We start from the raw sequence: 18,360 nt of genomic DNA on the forward strand, positions 1-18,360 counted from the left end.
CCCAGGATGCTACCCTGTCCTTCTGTCCCACCCCATTGTCCCCAAGGCTCTCGCTGCCACCTGCTCTACTCCTTTGGGCAAAAATCCTCACACCATGAATCTTCACACAAGCATCCACTCTCACCAGACCGGCCAGATGTATTTTCATCCCTTTGGCCACAGGGATCCCCTTCTGTGACCACAAAAGAGTTGAAGAGTTTGACTTGCCCTCTCCCCCTCTCCCTAGCCCACGTTTCTAGAATCTTGAATTCTTCCATACTGACCTCGGCCACCACAGGAGTTTTCAGAGCCTGGCCTGCTAGCAGGGAAGAGCCACTGAGATGCTTCACTCTGGGGGCGAGGGGCACATCCTTCCATCCCTACATCCCACAATCCCACCATCCCAACACACCCGCCATCCCCCTGCAGCTGGGCACACCCAGCAGGGAGATGGCAGCACCCTGCCCAGACTTGTGCCCTCCAACACTTACTCGCCACAGCAGCCTCTTTGGGCTGCGATTAGGATACGAGAGGAACTAAATACCATTGCCCTCAACTTTACCATTCCCTCACTTTCACCCACAAAGCTGCTCATCCCTGACTGCCATGAGGAGCAGGCAGGGACCGCCCTGCCCCTCCCCTCCCCTCCTCTCCCCTCCCTTCTCTTCTCCTCCCCAGCCCCATCCCCAGCCTCTCTGGTGGACCCCAGGTGGCTGCCTTTGGCTGACGGAGCAATTAAGGAGAAGGGGCAGGGTCTCCTGCAAGCTAGGCCAGAGCCCACCAATCAGACCCTTCCTCTGTAGCAGAGTCTCCTGTGAGCTCATTTGCATAATTTGGTTCAATATTTACGGAGCCAACCTCATTTTCTGGGCTGTCTTCACGGCTGACAGCTGGGAAGGCTGCAGGGAAAGCTGCAATTACAGCATTACCGCACGCAGGGAAGCCGCTGAGAGCAAGCGCACCCGGGGCGGCGGCGTTCAAACAAGCGCAGCCCCAGGGGAGCCCCCGCCTCGGCCTACCCCAGGTCCCTGCAGCTGGAGCTCCGCCTGGGCCGCATCTGCAAGCCAGACTACACACAGACACAGCCAACAACAACAACAATGGCACCATGGCACCGGGGACAATTATGGTTACTTTTCATTATGCTAATCACAGTAGCTGACTTCCGTTGGGTGCGTAGGTGCAGGCACCGGGCTAAGTTCTCCATGTAAAATTGCTCACTGAACCCTCACAGCAGCCCTGGGAAGGAGGGAATCGGTTAGTTCTGGTTCAAGCCGTGATCTGAACAACACGATTGCCTATGGACTACTTGTGTCCCTAAGACAAAGTAGTTTTAAAAAATAATGACAGATCAATTTTTTAGCCTGCTTTGCCGTTTACCACGTGCCTTTACAATCTTCTCCTTTGATCCTCTCTAAACACCCTTGTGAATTAGATGATAACTAATATTTGTAGAGAATTTATCAATTCCAGGTACGGTTCTACATGCTTTGCACCTGTTAATACTCTTTATCTGCATTAGAGCACGATCAAGTGGATGTTATGCTCCCCATGTTACAGATGAGTAAACTGAGGCAGAGAGAGGTTAAGAAACATGACGGTGGTCATTCAGCTGATGAATGGCAGAAGTCCGAATCACCCGGCTTCAGCCATCCTCTTTAACAAGATACCGTTCTCGTTGGATCCCCGAGAACAATGAGCCTGGAATGACGCACAGGTGTCACGAGTGGTAAGTGGCAAAGCTGGGGTTGAAGTGCAGTCGTGTCTCTTTTCCACGTCTCAGCCAGCAGGGTGCTTTCGTTCTATAGTGTACAGGTAGTGTGCTCAGAGCAGGTGCGCCGGGGGCTCAGGCCCTGAGCAGACACAGGGGCGGGGCACCTATGAGCGCTCTGACAACACTGAGGAGTGCCCATACACGTCCTCTTTGCGTCAGGCCACACCCACAGGACCAGCGAGCCCAGGGGCTAGCCGGTCAGACAGAGGGGCCTGGAGAACAGGGAGAAGCCCGGAGACACTCTGGGGGCCCTGACGCAGCACCCACCTCCGGCCACACAGGAGAGCACCAGGAACCCGCGGATGGGCCAAAACAAAGCAAGCACATTACCAAGTTGGGTCCTGTGGGTGTGTTTTTCACACGCCAGCAGCGAGGAGACACGCACAGAGAAAACAGTGAGCGATCAGCTGCCACATTCTGGGACTGCCCATGCACACCTGGGGCAGCGAGTGGCACCTGAGTGGTTTTTGGCCGCAAAACCTTTGTGGGAAGAGCAGACAGTAAGGCACACGGGTCAAATGTTTACACCTAAGAGTCCTGAATCTCCGCAAAGCTAAATGCAAGGCACTATCTTGGATTTGACCTTCAAGCAGTGATAGGACGTCAGTGGAAATTCACATAAAGTCTGTGGTTCAGTTGATGATCAAGTACCAGCACTACATTCTCAGTGTGACAAGCGTAGTATTACTTAACATGTCAACATCGGGGGACACTAGGCGAATGGTATGCAGATGCTCTCTGTGTTATCTTTTTTTGAAAGTTTAAAATTACTCCAAGAAGGTGTTATTTTAAAAAGTTAAAAAGTTCTCTGGCTAGAATCCCAACTCCATCCCACACTGTGCAACCTTGACCAAGTCGTGTGAGCTCTCCGTTTAGGTGTCTTCACCTGGGCCTGCAAACGTGGGAATGATAATGGCCCCTGCCTTAGAGTATGAATGGCCATTAGTCTCGTCTGGCACTGTAAACACGCAGTAAATGTTGGCTATTAATATTATCTGCTTCCCGGGTTGTGGTAACCATGGGAACTGCTCCCATGCCCTCTTTAGTGGAAGGGCTCGCTGCCCAGCTGCAGGGGGCAGCCTTGCGCAAGCTCACACCCTTCCTGGAACAGCCACACCTGGCGCCCGAGGGATGGGGGGTGGTCGGGGCTGGGGTTACAAAGGCCCAGCCACTTCAGCCAGATGTGGGGCAGCTCTGCCCAGCCGGGCTTGCTCCCGGTCTCCCCGTGGACTGGCTGGGGTTATGCTGGCATCTTCCTCCACCCCGTTCCTCTGATCCCTAAGAAACATTCTGCCCTCCATGTGCCCCATTTCAGTGTTTGCTTCCTGAGAACCTTACCTGTGGCAGCTGGTACTGGGATGGTCCAAGAAAGCAAGTGGTTAGATGGGGCTCGGGGGCTCTATTACTCCCCTCTCAGCTGGCAAGGAGGCCCCACCTCTGGTGGTGGGCGATTGGTGGTGGGTGAGGCACAGTCAGACCCCAGCCCAAGGCAGCTGCCAACTGTTGAAACTTGAACCGGTGGTGAACTGGCTGTTGCACCTGGGGGTGGAGTGTGCTAGCAGGCGATGAACACTCCAGGTCAGGCATTTGATTTATTTATTTATTTAGTGACAAAGACAGAGTGAGTCAGAGAGAGCCAGAGAGGGGGACAGACAGGAAGGGAGAGAGATGAGAAGCATCAATTCTTCGTTGCGGCACCTTAGTTGTTTGTTGATTGATTTCTCATATGTGCCTTGTCCAGGGGGCTCCAGCAGACTGAGTGACCCCTTGCTTGAGCCAGTGACCTTGGGCTCAAGCTGGTGATCCTTGATCAAACCAGATGAGCCCGCGCTCAAGCCAGCCACCTCAGAGTCTTGAACCTGGGTCTTCCACATCCCAGTCTGACGCTCTATCCACTGCGCCACCACCCGGTGAGACGCACCAGACATTTGAGATGGAGGCAGCTCTGAAGGTCACACTATTAGACGGCTCCGGCTAGGCACTGCTGACACGGCTACAGAAAGATGGTGATCAACTAAGGCTGGTAGCAGGGAACGGGAAGCCAGGAATGGAGGCCACAGGCCCTGTTTAATTGCTTATGAAGAAATGTTCATCTTCTACAGAAAGATGGGTAAACGAACCCAGAACAAGCCCAAGAGGCAATAGTACCGAACTGGCTAAACTTCAAAGACCGTCAACTGCCCAACCAGGGCAAGTCTCTTAGCCCTTAGGCCAGAGTAAAGTTCGTGGGATCCTGACCAATGGGACAAGGACATCTGGCACATGCTGTCTTTCAGGAAGAGGCCTCTGTATTGATGTTAGCGCAGGGGAGGGCTGGACCGTGCCACTAGCTCTAGAAGGTTCCCAGGAGTCTGGGGAATTGGAACATATAGTGTCCTCTTCCTGAGAGACCACATGTGCCCCTCGGGGCCCAGCCTGACGTCCTCTTCTCCATTTGGGCTGTTCTTTAAGAAATCTTTAACCTTAGCCACAGCAATCAGACCAAAGAGAGAAATAAAAGGCATCCAAATAAGAAGGAAAGAAGTAAAATTGCCATTATTTGCAGATGATAACTGAAGACACACACATACAGGATTCCTTTATTTTTGTCCAGATAGAAGTCAATACACACAACACCACTTACTATATATCTATATATCCCATCCTTAGTCCACTGCTTGCTTTCTTTCTTTCTTTCTTTCTTTCTTTCTTTCTTTCTTTCTTTCTTTCTTTCTTTCTTTCTTCTCTTTTTCTTTCTTTCTCTTTCTTTCTTTCTTTCTTTCTTTTCAGTAAGAGTACATCAGTTTCGGGCAAACATTTCTATAGCATTTGAATTATTGATTATGTTCTGTGCCCATAACAAGTATATGGTAACGGAAGCTGATCTGACTTTGAGTGACGTCTCCTGCTTCTCGATGCCGCCTCCGTCACACGGCAAGCTCCGGGCTAGCCCTGGGTCTGTCAGGATGTCAGGATCTCCTGTTTTTTCCCATGTGTCTGTTCGTCCTGGGCTGCCTCTGCCTCTTTGGCTCTGGCTTTGTAGTGTGTGTCAGTGACTGGTCAGTGAAGTAGGTATAAATAATAACTATGCTTACTGATGAGCACACGCAGACCAGGAAAATATGAGTGGGTTGTCCAAACACACGTGGCTAATAAGTGGCCAAATAGGACATGAACCCACATCTGTATTATTGCAAAGATGGGCTCTTCCCACTCCAGCAGGCTGCCCCGTGTTCTTTTTCCCAGGAAGGAAAGCGGTTGGGATGATATTTTGGTTGCTTTGGCTTCGTGCTCTCAGCCTCAAAGGAGGTCAAGTTCTTTGCCACAAGAAACTATAATTTCCTTTTGGCTCCTGGAACCAGACGGAGAAGCCGTATTATCTGCCACGATCCTCTTCTCGTGAAAGCATCCAGCAGGGCCCAGAGAACCAGTCCTGGGTTCAGAGAACCTGTCCCAAGTTCAGAGCCCAGAGAACCAACCTGCACCATCCCCCACTTTAGTGGGCTTCCTGCTTCCTGTACTGTGGTTGCCAGGAATGGCTGAGAAGCCACATAATTATCTTTATCATTTTGAAAACAGATCTGACCACATCTGTCTCCCCTGCTAAAAACAAAATAAACAAATGATACTACCAGTACCCCCACCGTGAAAAACAAAACCTTCAGTGACTCCCAATGAAACGCAGGCTGCAGATGTTTTTTTGTTTTTTTTTTTTTTTGTATTTTTCTAAAGTGAGAAGCGGGGAGGCAGAGAGACAGACTCCTGCATGCACCCAACTGGGATCCACCCAGGATGCCCTCTAGGGGGGGATGCTCTGTCCATCTGGGGTGTTGTTGCCCTGTTGCAACTGGAGTCATTCTAGTGCCTGAGACGGAGGCCATGGAGCCATCCTCAGTGCCCGGGCCAACTTTGTTCCTTTGGAGCCTTGGCTGTGGGAGGGAAGAGAGAGAGAGAAAGGAGAGGGAGAGGGGTGAAGAAGCAGATGGGTGCTTCTCCTGTGTGCCCTGGCCGGGAATCAAACCCGGGACTTCCACACACAGGGCCAATGCTCTACCACTGAGCCAATTACCAGGGCCTGCAGCTTTTTAAATTTTAGTTTATTGATTGATTTTAGAAAGGCAGAGAGAGGTGGGGGGGGCATTCATTTGTTGTTCCATTTCATTGTGCATTCTTTGGTCACTTCCTGTATGTGCTCTGACCAGGGATCATGTCTGCAACCTTAGTATTATGGGATGACACTCTTAACTCACTGAGCGAACCAGCCAGGGCCTTGCAGATTTTTGTGTTTCTTTTTAGCCAATAACCATCTTTTTTCCTATCATAGAATCATGTGCAGAAGCCTCAAATGTAAAACATTAAAGTGTAGCTCTAAAAGCAAGTGGCCTGTTCAGCCTCCTCCTTGTGCCTGGCATACTGGTATACTCACTAAGTATTCATGGACTTAATGAACTAGGCCTTGGGGTCTGTCTACAGAAACCATTTATCCACACACTGACCTTGAGCTCAAGTGTGGTTCTCCAAAATGGCATTTGCGCATCTTATGTATTATACTTGGCTCTGTCCTAACTTAGCCCATCACTTCCTAGACCAAGGCCTGAGCCACACAGACAGCCTCATTATTCCCAAGTCTGCTCGTTTTTTTTCTTGCATCTGTGCCTTTGCAAAAGCTGCTCCTTCAGCCCGGACGCCTTCCCTCCCATTCCTCCTGCTGTGTGTCCTCCTACCAATCTTTCACAGCCCAGCTCCATGAAGCCTTCCTTGATTTCCTGCCCACGCCTCTGTAAGCCCCATCTCCGTGCTGATTCTTCATCTGCTATAGAACTTGTTATGGCGTGGAAAAAGCTCTGTCACAAAACTCCTCCAGAAAGGGTCTGGGCTCTTAGTCCATGTCCTAGTTAATACTCAGTCTGCCTCTTAGTGCTCAACAAGTATTAAGGGACCGAATGAATGAATGAATGAGAGACTCAATAGCACAATCTCAGCACGCGAATAGAAGGTACTGGTCCACCCACTGGAGGTCTGTCATTAGAGGATTCAGCCCAGGACAGGCCTCCCAGACAGAGCAGCAACGGCAGACACCTGGCCATGTGTGTCAAGCTCCAAGGAAGTGGCTCTCTCTGTACCGTAGTCCGGGAAGGGTTGCTACCGACTCCGGCTGAGAAGCAGCAGCCAATCAAGAGTCAGCTCTTGCAGGGATGGGGGCCTCTTCCCACCTGAGGAGTCCTCTTCTCCAGCACCCACACCTCCCTGCCTGCTCACTCTCAGACTCGAGCGCTGGAGAAGTCCCCCCTACCTCTGGACAGCCCTGGGGAAGATACCCTCCCACACTCTAACTCCTGAGTTGCCTTTCGAATTTTTTTTTTTTTTTAATTTTTTTTTTTAATTTATTCATTTTAGAACGGGGGCAGGGGAAGAGAGTGAGAGGAGAGAGAGAAGGGGGGGGGGCAGGAAGCATCAACTCCCATATGTGCCTTGACCGGGCAAGCCCAGGGTTTTGAACCGGCGACCTCAGCATTTCCAGGTCGACGCTTTATCCACTGCGCCACCACAGGTCAGGCTTCCTTTCGAATTTTGTAGTTGGCTGTTCCATGTGCAGATATCAAGAGCCCCCTTTGAACCTGAGAAGCTGCCCAAGTCCCCTTCCCAAATGGTGATCCTTTTGGAGATCGGGGTCCTGCCTCCTTCATCATTTTCTCTGTTGGCCCAATATGAGCGGGGGTTTTTCAGATCAGCATCTTCCCTTCCTCCCCCTGGCCTGATTCCCCACAGGTTGCTTCAACTCTTCCACATACCAGAGGTGCTGGCTCTTCCTCACCTGCCTGGCTCTCTCCCACCACAAGGGGGCGTGTCAGAGCATGGTGGAAAGCATTTTCCCTCTACCTTGCCAGCCTGTTCCATCAGGTCCTGGCATTTCCCTTTCCTCACTAGGGCTTCTCACTTGACTTTCCTTCTGCAATGGCAGACCGACCTTCCTTCCACCCCAACCCTGCCGCCAACATGTCAAAGCTCCATCCCTTCTATTCTCGTTCGCCATGGGTACAGAGCTTCTACTGCTGCTGATGGATATGATAGGTTTTGTTTTTGGTTTTTGACACACCCGTATGACAAGTGTTCAGATATGTGTAGTTTGTGAGTCACAAGTTCAGAAAGTAGAACAAAGGAGTAGTCTTCTGCTGGCTGGGCAGGAAAGCCTTCCCAGAGCACGTAACACTGAAGGGGGTTTTAAAGGCCGAGTAGGAGTTCAGGTCAGGAGAGAGGAATAAGTAGGAGCAAGTCTGTAAAGGGTGTTGAAAGCCGAGCAGAGAGGTTTAGAGTTTGTCATCCTGAAGGCAGGAATGGAGGGCAGCGTGCATCACACAAGCTCCAGGGACCTGACACTCCCACCGTGTCTGCAGCAGAGGGAGGAGAACTTCCCAGCACCCAGCGACCTCCCCAAGAAGGGTTTGCGGGGTCACTTCCCAAGTCTAGAGTGGAGAATCATCACCTAACACAGCAGTTCCCAAACTTTCTGGTCTTGGAAACTCTTCCCCCTCTGAAAAATTGAGAAATCTAAAAAAATTAATATTGTCATTTAAAATAACCCCACTACATGTTAAAAAATTTTTAAATCTTTATAGTCTGACTGGTGGTGGCACAGTGGATAGAGCGTAGGCCTGGGACGCTGAGGGCCCCAGTTCAAAACCCCAAGATTGCCAGCTTGAGCAGAGGCTCGCCAGCTTGAGCGTGGGATCATCAGCATGACCCCATGGTCGCAGGCTTGAGCCCAAGGGCACTGGCTTGAGCAAGGGGTCAACGCATGGATGAGAAGCAATCAGTGAACCAAATAAAGTGCCACAACTATGAATTGATGCTTCTAGTTTCTGTCTCTCTCTTTTTCACACACACATAAAAAAACACTTCATGAAAAAAAAATTTTAATTACTAAAGAATGGTGTTTGATTTTTGCAAATGTCTTTGTTGTCTTAAGAGTTGGATTCTCACACGTGCTCCTTCCTTCAGCCTGCTGTGACAGCATGCCGTGTAGCCGCTGGGAAACCCCACTGCACCTGTATGAGCCGAGTCTTAGTGTTAGGAAACTAGTCCAACCATATAGCAACCCCCACAGCCACCCCAAAGTGTTCCTCAAGCCACAGTTTAAGAACTGCTGGTCTAGCCACAGTCATGCAGACCCCCAGAGGAGCAAATACCTGTCAAACGGCAAGGGGGAATTTTTAAAAAATCACAGGAAGGAAAAAAGACTTAACTCAGGGGAAGTGAAGAGGCAGGGATGACAGCAAGTGTCACCAAGGTGTGTTTGGAGACTGGCTGACACTTAGCTGTGTAACTTCAGCCTGACTGACCTCAGTTAATCCATCGTAAGAAGGCAATAATGTTAGCATTGAACAGGGTGAGACACCTAGACCTGTAACAGCACCCTTCTCTTAGGTGAGAATAGGACTTTGTAAAACAACACAAGTTCATGGCTAGGAGATACATGGAAATCTGGGGTAGGCTGCTTTTGATTCTGTAATATGGATCAGATATGAACTCCAAATGCACAGACACCTTGAAAACTCTGGTATATTAGCACAACTGCTCAATCCAAGGCCACATGGTAATGTGGCTATAAAACCAGCAAGCTCAAATTTAGGTTGCATCAATAGAGGTATCACACACAGAGCAAAGGAGGTGAGACCTCCTATAGTTCATATTACTCATATCCTCCCTGAAGTACTGAGTGAGTTCATCAAGATGGGGAAAGGACTTGACATAACTCATTCCAAGTGGGGGACTTTTATTTTCAGCCTTGAGAAGACTTGGCCAGAGGGTGGGAGATGGCCAGGGAGAGATACAATCACTCTTCTCAAAGACCTAAAAGCTTGACACATTGGCTTACAGTGACCCCCACAAATGCATTACGGTCTGAGGATGGCCTATGGAGAGGCAGAGGGAAGGGAAACTCGACGATCACCGGAGTGTCTGAAATACAAACGTCTGAACTGGCTGTGGTGACTGCCCCGTCACTAGACGCACTCACGTGGAGCCTCGCTATCAGGCAGGAAAGAAGTGCTGTGCTTGATCACTGAATGGCACCCACAGGCCCCTTCCAAACTCGAGTTCCTGTGCCCCCGGCAGATCAGAAAGACTGTCAGAAGAAATCAAAAGAAAACACTGAGAAGAGAGTCCCATGGGACGAGTGACAGGAACAGTGCGCATTTTGTCAGGCAGGTCTGCTGGGTTCTCGGCCAAATTTGATCTGGAGCTGATATGTGGCTGCCACTTCCTTGGCCTATAAACTGACGGGAGAAAATTCAGCATTGCTCAGAAACAGTTCATAGAAATGAAAACTTCTCATGCCTAAAATGGCAAATGTCTGAGCCGTGCTGCCCAGCAGAGTGGGAAGGCCACCAGTATCTTGGGAACGCTGAGGTGGTAACAGTGAAACAGGAAGGACAAAGGCAGAGATCAAACAGGCCTTCTCAGCCATCCTCAGCCCTCTAGTGGCGACTGTGTCATCACTGGAGGGCAGAGAGCTCCTCCCAGGCTCCAGGGTCAGCAGTCAGCAGCCACAGCCCAGCTGGCCTCGTTGAGATGCTCTCCAACCCCGCCCACCCGGCTCCGCCCGCAGCCTGTGAGGCAGGCTCTATTCTACAGAGAGCACCAGGCCACAGAGGTAGAGCGACATGGCTCAAGTACACAGTTGGTATGGAGTGTGAAGATGGACATGCAGGCCTGACAGTGCACATCCTGAGCCCCGAGTCCCTCTGATCTGGCCCCAGCAGGGGCCACCGGCAGGTGCAGCCGCTGGTCTGTTCTCCCTCAGGTCTCAGAGGCACCCCCGCTGGAATCTGACAGGACCCCACTGGCTCTCCAGCAGCCAGCTCACTGTGTTAGTGTCAGATCTTCCAGAAGCTGGTGCAGAGCTCCCTGGGTTGGAGAAAGAGAACCAAAGTGGCCTTTGGGATACTGTTCATTGTCACTCAACTTTTTTTTTTTTTTTTTTTTGTATTTTTCTGAAGCTGGAAATGGGGAGAGATCCACCCGGCAAGCCCAACAGGGGGCGACGCTCTGCCCACCAGGGGGCAATGCTCTGCCCCTCCGGGGCGTCGCTCTGTTGCGACCAGAGCCACTCTAGCGCCTGGGGCAGAGGCCAAGGAGCCATCCCCAGTGCCCGGGCCATCTTTGCTCCAATGGAGCCTTGGCTGCGGGAGGGGAAGAGAGAGACAGAGAGGAAGGAGGGGGGGGTGGAGAAGCAGATGGGCGCTTCTCCTGTGTGCCCTGGCCGGGAATCGAACCCGGGACTTCTGCACACCAGGCCGACGCTCTACCACTGACTCAACTTCTTAGTCAGCTTTTAAAACTGAAGGGGTGGCAGAAAAAGGAGCCTAGAGAGCCAGAAAAGATGACGCAAGTGCCAACGGTTTGTTCATGGCCCATGCATCCGTCCAGCACTGACTGGGCACAGCCTTTCGTCTGCACCTTCTCTAGGCTCAGGGGATGCAAAGAGGAACGGCACCGCCGTTGCCTCGAAAGAACCCACCAGATGCTCTCACTGTGGTAAGGTACCAAAGAATTGCAAAAATTAATATTTCAGGAGGACGAGTCAGGTTTCTTGTCCTCTCCTTTCTGTAGAGAGTGAGGGGAGAGAAATGTGAAAATTTCCTGGCTTGCAGAGACATACTGTGTAGGAAACCCCCTTTTACTAGGAAGCTTAAAGGGCATTTTATAATTAGGGCTAAGCACAGAGAGGTTTTGTAAATATGATTTCTATACTTGTGTGTGATTTAAACCAGCTCAGGATGGACAACAGCACTGTGTTGTAAATAGAAAGATTTTTTTGTGCCGGGTTTTGAGTGGAAGTGGAGAGGAAACTTGGATTCCCTCCCTTCCCTACACCTGTGAGGAGGAGGATAAACACCTAGCCAGGTGCGGGGGAAGGGAAGAAAGAGCAAGTGAGCCCTTTCCCTCCCCTCCCCTCCTCTTCTCTCTCTCTCTCTCTCTCTCTCTCTCTCTCTCTCTCCCTTTCTCTCTCTTTTTTTTAACGGGCCATTCATAAACGCTATCCCCTGGCGCCCTGTAGCCTCCCCCTCCCATCCTGAAGACGTATAGTTAATGTATGTACCTCTAGACAAAGGGATAGCAGACGAACAGTGAAAGATTTGGAAATGTCTTTTAATATGTAAAACAACATTTTTCGCTATTGTGTTAATAAGTTTTAATATGTAGAAATATTTTTATAAATCCTATAGATGAATGTTATAAGCTTGCTAATGCTTGTGTCATCTTCCCCTCCTCCTCCTTTTCCCACAACCTGTGTGTGATCAAAGGTATACAACCTGTCTCAGGGCTCTATTTGGCACGGCACAATTTGGGTCAGCTTTGCCCCGTGTTAGTCATATGCGGCCGGCATATTAACAAATCTCCTCCTTTAATAAAACTCCTTAAAAATTCATTTGGACTTGGTGTCTCCACGTAAACCCGGCGGAATGGTACTTTACAACATCACTACCTTAGAGTATGGGTGTTCCCTTCCATGCTAGGTATTTACAGGTGGCTGAGAAAACTGAGAGGCCTCTGGCCCCAACAGGAGGGGAAAAGAGGTCCCAGGAAGGCTGTGTATGGTTTTGGACAGAGGAATTAACATGATAAAGGAGGTGGGAACAGTTCCAAACCAAGTGCCTGGCCCTAAGGTGACTGCTCATTATCTGGTGAGTGTGTGAACCAGAGAAGCAGCACGTGGAAGGTTCTGGTGGGGCCCCAACAGTCCAGGTATGGGCTGCCTTCCCCTCCAGGCTGCTGTGCAGTGTCCGTCACCAGCACTCACACCTACCAGGTATGGGCTGCCTTCCCCTCCAGGCTGCTGTGCAGTGTCCGTCACCAGCACTCACACCTACCAGGTACGGGCTGCCTTCCCCTCCAGGCTGCTGTGCAGTGTCCGTCACCAGCACTCACACCTACCAGGTATGGGCTGCCTTCCCCTCCAGGCTGCTCTGCAGTGTCCGTCACCAGCACTCACACCTACCAGGTATGGGCTGCCTTCCCCTCCAGGCTGCTCTGCAGTGTCTGTCACCAGCACTCACACCTACCAGGTATGGGCTGCCTTCCCCTCCAGGCTGCTCTGCAGTGTCCGTCACCAGCACTCACACCTACCAGGTACGGGCTGCCTTCCCCTCCAGGCTGCTCTGCAGTGTCCGTCACCAGCACTCACACCTACCAGGTATGGGCTGCCTTCCCCTCCAGGCTGCTGTGCAGTGTCCGTCACCAGCACTCACACCTACCAGGTATGGGCTGCCTTCCCCTCCAGGCTGCTCTGCAGTGTCCGTCACCAGCACTCACACCTACCAGGTATGGGCTGCCTTCCCCTCCAGGCTGCTGTGCAGTGTCCGTCACCAGCACTCACACCTACCAGGTATGGGCTGCCTTCCCCTCCAGGCTGCTGTGCAGTGTCCATCACCAGCACTCACACCTACCGGGTATGGGCTGCCTTCCCCTCCAGGCTGCTCTGCCGTGTCCGTCACCAGCACTCACACCTACCAGGTATGGGCTGCCTTCCCCTCCAGGCTGCTCTGCAGTGTCCGTCACCAGCACTCACACCTGCCAGGTATGGGCTGCCTTCCCCTCCAGGCTGCTGTGCAGTGTCCGTCACCAGCACTCACACCTGCCAGGTATGGGCTGCCTTCCCCTCCAGGCTGCTGTGCAGTGTCTGTCACCAGCACTCACACCTACCAGGTATGGGCTGCCTTCCCCTCCAGGCTGCTGTGCAGTGTCCGTCACCAGCACTCACACCTACCGGGTATGGGCTGCCTTCCCCTCCAGGCTGCTCTGCCGTGTCCGTCACCAGCACTCACACCTACCGGGTATGGGCTGCCTTCCCCTCCAGGCTGCTCTGCAGTGTCCGTCACCAGCACTTACACCTACCAGGTATGGGCTGCCTTCCCCTCCAGGCTGCTCTGCAGTGTCTGTCACCAGCACTCACACCTACCAGGTATGGGCTGCCTTCCCCTCCAGGCTGCTCTGCAGTGTCTGTCACCAGCACTCACACCTACCAGGTATGGGCTGCCTTTCCCTCCAGGCTGCTGTGCAGTGTCCTTCACCAGCACTCACACCTACCAGGTATGGGCTGCCTTTCCCTCCAGGCTGCTGTGCAGTGTCCGTCACCAGCACTCACACCTACCGGGTATGGGCTGCCTTCCCCTCCAGGCTGCTGTGCAGTGTCCGTCACCAGCACTCACACCTGCCAGGTACGGGCTGCCTTTCCCTCCAGGCTGCTGTGCAGTGTCCGTCACCAGCACTCACACCTGCCAGGTACGGGCTGCCTTCCCCTCCAGGCTGCTGTGCAGTGTCCGTCACCAGCACTCACACCTGCCAGGTACGGGCTGCCTTTCCCTCCAGGCTGCTGTGCAGTGTCCGTCACCAGCACTCACACCTGCCAGGTACGGGCTGCCTTCCCCTCCAGGCTGCTCTGCAGTGTCCGTCACCAGCACTCACACCTACCAGGTATGGGCTGCCTTCCCCTCCAGGCTGCTCTGCAGTGTCCGTCACCAGCACTTACACCTACCAGGTATGGGCTGCCTTCCCCTCCAGGCTGCTGTGCAGTGTCCGTCACCAGCACTCACACCTGCCACACACACTGCTCCCAAGCCCCCAGAGAAGGGAGCTGGGAGAACGCACCCGGCACCTCAGTCCCCGTGCAGAGATTCCAGGGCATCTAAAGCCCGATCTGGCGGTATAGCCACTGGAACAACGGATAGGGTCCCTCTTCTCTTGTGCTGTTATCGGAGGGCTAAATTCAGAAAAAATGATCTAAACATATTTTCACCTGCATCAGATCCAGTGAGAATAATTAATGGTCCAGCTAGAGGAAGGAAATACGCTCAAACAAGAGAGGCAGCTAGCTGCGTGCCCGACTGGTTCCCCGGGAGATGACGAGAGAAGGTGAGCATAACGGGAGCTGGTTTCTCACTGCGCAGAGGGAGGAACTAGAAGGTATGTTGTGGTGTGGGGTTAGATGAAAGGCACTGGTGTGAACTCAAGTTTTCCATTATCTATAGACACAGAAATGTAAGTGTGTGTGTATGTGCGTTTCCTATGAGCCGAGACAAACGGCTGGGGAGCAGTAAGGCTCCAGAGGCCATGAGCACACCCAGCATGAAGTTTTAGTTTCTGAATAGAATCTCCATGAAGGGGTGCCAGAGCTCCTTGAAGAAATGATGAATTCCAAGGATGGAGCAGAAAAAGTGTAAGAGCCTGGAGTATATTATGTTCCAAAAAGTAAGGAAATGCCCACAAGTGACAAGGACACACCAACCACAGAAGCCAGCTTCTAGAATGCACACAATGACAAGACCTGGGACAATTCAAGCATCAAAATGACGGTAGTATTGGATGATATAACATTGACTAAAAGAGGAATCTGCATCCATAGAGAAGCAAATTGTAAGTGGGGGGGTGGGGGAGGGAGAATGCCAGAATACAGATCATGAGCTGATAAATATAGAAGAAATTGAGTAATCTCAAAATTACCACTTGGCAACCATCTTAAAACATTAGTGGATACTAAAACTGTTGGGCAGCATTTTGATGACATAACATCAAAACATCTCCCCATAAAATGGTTATTAACTACAAGGGACACACAGAAACTGACCCGTGGAGGAGTCCAGCAGACACCACCTTCCTGGGCAAAGTGAACACTACGAGCCAGGGGACAAATCGACTTCTCGCATCCCTCACGGGGCGCCGTGAAAGAGCGCAGCAGCACTTGTATGGAATTTCTCCCAACGTCGCACTCGGGTCACGAGGAAACGCCCAGTAAACTGAGGGACATTCTGTAAGACAACTGGCCTGTGTTCTTAGAAAAGTGTTAGAGGTCACAGAGCTCAAGGAAGGGCTGCGAGGACGGACTGAAGGCGAGTCACTCAATGTGGCGTGCTCATCAAGATCGGAGCCTTCTGCTACGAGGGCATGACTCCATCAACTGCACAAGAACATGGGAGCGCTTTGTGCTGTCCCTGCAACTTTTAAGTTTGAAATTGTTTTTGAATGAAATGCAAATATGGTGTAAAAATTATAACACCAAAGCTAAAGATATAAAAATATTTTACAATTAAATAAATTTTTTTAAAGACTTGTTTCCTATCTATCTATCTATCTATCATCTATCTATCTATGACAGAGACAGAGAGGGACAGATAGGGACAGACAGACAGGAAGAGAGAGAGATGAGAAGCATCAATTCTTTGTTGTGGCACCTTAGTTGTTCATTGATTGCTTTCTCATATGTGCCCTGACCGGGGGGCTACAGCAGACCGAGTGACCCCTTGCTCAAGTCAGCACCCTTAGGGTCAAGCTGGTGACTTTGGGGTCTCGAACCTGGGTCCTCTGCATCCCAGTTCGATGCTCTTATCCACTGCGCCACCGCCTGGTCAGGCTAAAGTAATAAATTTGTTAAAACATTTAACTTTCCTTTAATTTTCTTAGAACTGGAGACAATATAAAAATGAGTCAAAATGAAATCAAACAAGCAGAAGCAAGCCTAATTGACCAAAAAATTTGAAAACCCACAAACAATAAAAAAACCCTAGATCAGGGGTCCCCAAACTTTTTACACAGGAGCCAGTTCACTGTCCCTCAGACCATTGGAGGGCCGGACTATAAAAAAAACTATGAGCAAATCCCTATGTACACAGCACATATCTTATTTTAAAGTAAAAAAACAAAACGGGAACAAATACAATATTTAAAGTAAACAAGTAAATTTAAATCAACAAACTGACCAGTATTTCAATGGGAACTATGCTCCTCTCACTGACCACCAATGAAAGAGGTGCCCCTTCCAGAAGTGCGGTGGGGGCCGGATAAATGGCCTCAGGGGGCTGCATGCGCGGGCCGTAGTTTGGGGACCCCTGCCTTAGACTAAAATGCAAGAAAGCTGTAAAAATCACTCCAGGGTTCATCAAGTCACTCAAAAGCAAGAACCCTAACCCCAAGCTGTTCTAAGACATAGCACCACCAGCTCCATTCATTCTCATCCAATTTTTAACCAATGAATTTTGAATGAATATATCAAGTGTTCTTCTAATGTGCTATTATGGGCAAATAAAACCCAGATTGGCTCCTGTAATTTATAGGCAAACACTGTAAGCACATTTTGAAACAATTTTGGATGTTTTTATAAGAGATAGAAGCTGTCCATAACCAAACCCCCTTTGAGGCTTCAGGTGGCTGTTCCAGTCAACAGCCATGGGAGACACATGCTTAAGTGTGAAGCCACTAACAAGTGTAGCACAGAGCTCCCCACCACTTTCCTCACAGCAAACATACTTGTACAGAACATTGGGGGAGGGGAAAGGTAGGCTGCTTAGGGCTAGGGTGGAGAGCAGGTGCCCTGAAGGCCACCTCACGAGTGGGAGAGGAGTGCTCTCAACATCTACACCTCATCCTGAGTCAGGTGGGAAAGGAAGATGCGGAGCCCTTGATCAAGAGAAGACTGAGACATCAGGCAGGAGTCTGGGGGTCTGTTTTCTAGTGTGTGCCCCTGGAAGACAAGTTACACTGTTTCCATGAAAGGGTCCATTCCTCTTCAGTAGTGATTCAAGTTCTGCGGCAGAGGCTACGCTCCCACTCATTTTGGAATCTGCAGCACCATGCATAGGAGGCAAACTTGTCATCCCTTTCTTTGGTGCCCCCAGCCTCCTCCACAGTGAAAACCCTAATTGAGGGATGTTTTCCAACTCTAACCTCATCATAAGGAAGGCTTTCTATAACCCGTGTGTCACCATCGCAGTCGCTGTGCTTCCCCAAACGTCACTGCACAGTGCAGTCTCTTCTCCTGAGCAAGTCCAAGCCTTCGCTCGCTGCCCCTCCCCACTCCCACACCGTTCTAGAAACTTGTCTGCCACCCACACAGGTCCAACTGCTACACTTCTCCCTCTCAGGTTCCTTCCACGCACTTTTTCCGGCTGTTCAAAAGCCCCAACTCTGATCCCAAGGCCCAAGAAGTCATCTTTTTGTTCTGATTGATTTTATTACTATGCCAGGTGCTTTTGACAGTGCACTTAGTGCTGAATTTCATGATCTTTCTGTTAAGAGCAAGAAATAGGGCAACAGCAGAGAATAATTCCAAGGCACCACACACATGTGAGGCAGGCATACTGGGCACACTGCTCTGTCCTCAGTGCACATGTGGAAGTGGCACCACCCCTCTGGAAAGAGCCTGTGACTGTGTCAAGCAAACCAAATTGAAGCTAAGACCTGAAGTCAAGAGGCCAAGAATGCCAAAAAGGAATACAAAGCATCATTAATTTAACATATGATGGGTTTGTCACAGTTTAGAAAAGGGATGGCAAGATTCTGTAAAGGGCCAGACAAAAATTTAGGCTTGGCAGGCTTTAGTCTGTTGCAACAGTTCAACATCAACTCTCTGTAGCACAAAAGTCACTATAGATAATATATAAACAAAGACTGTGGTGGTATTGCAATAAAATTATTTATGGATACTTAAGTTTGAATAATTTTCACTTATCATGTTTATTTTTTAGTGAGACATCAAAGGAGAGATGAGAAGCATCAACTCTTAGTTGCATCATTTTAGTTGTTATTGCTTTTCATATGTACCTTGGCTGGGGGGCTCCAGCCGAGAAAGTGAC

The 18,360-nt window shown here is 50.5% G+C and overlaps 1 non-coding gene across 1 annotated transcript; it reads right to left on the reverse strand.

The window, feature by feature from the left end:
- Positions 1–5,732: 5,732 nt before the first annotated feature.
- TRNAT-UGU (transfer RNA threonine (anticodon UGU)) lies at positions 5,733–5,807 on the reverse strand. The gene has a single exon. It is a non-coding gene; the product is annotated as a tRNA-Thr (tRNA).
- Between the last annotated feature and the right edge of the window lie 12,553 nt (positions 5,808–18,360).

This window comes from Saccopteryx leptura, chromosome 2, assembly GCF_036850995.1.
Source record: "Saccopteryx leptura isolate mSacLep1 chromosome 2, mSacLep1_pri_phased_curated, whole genome shotgun sequence".
In the NCBI taxonomy this organism is placed as follows: domain Eukaryota; kingdom Metazoa; phylum Chordata; class Mammalia; order Chiroptera; family Emballonuridae; genus Saccopteryx; species Saccopteryx leptura.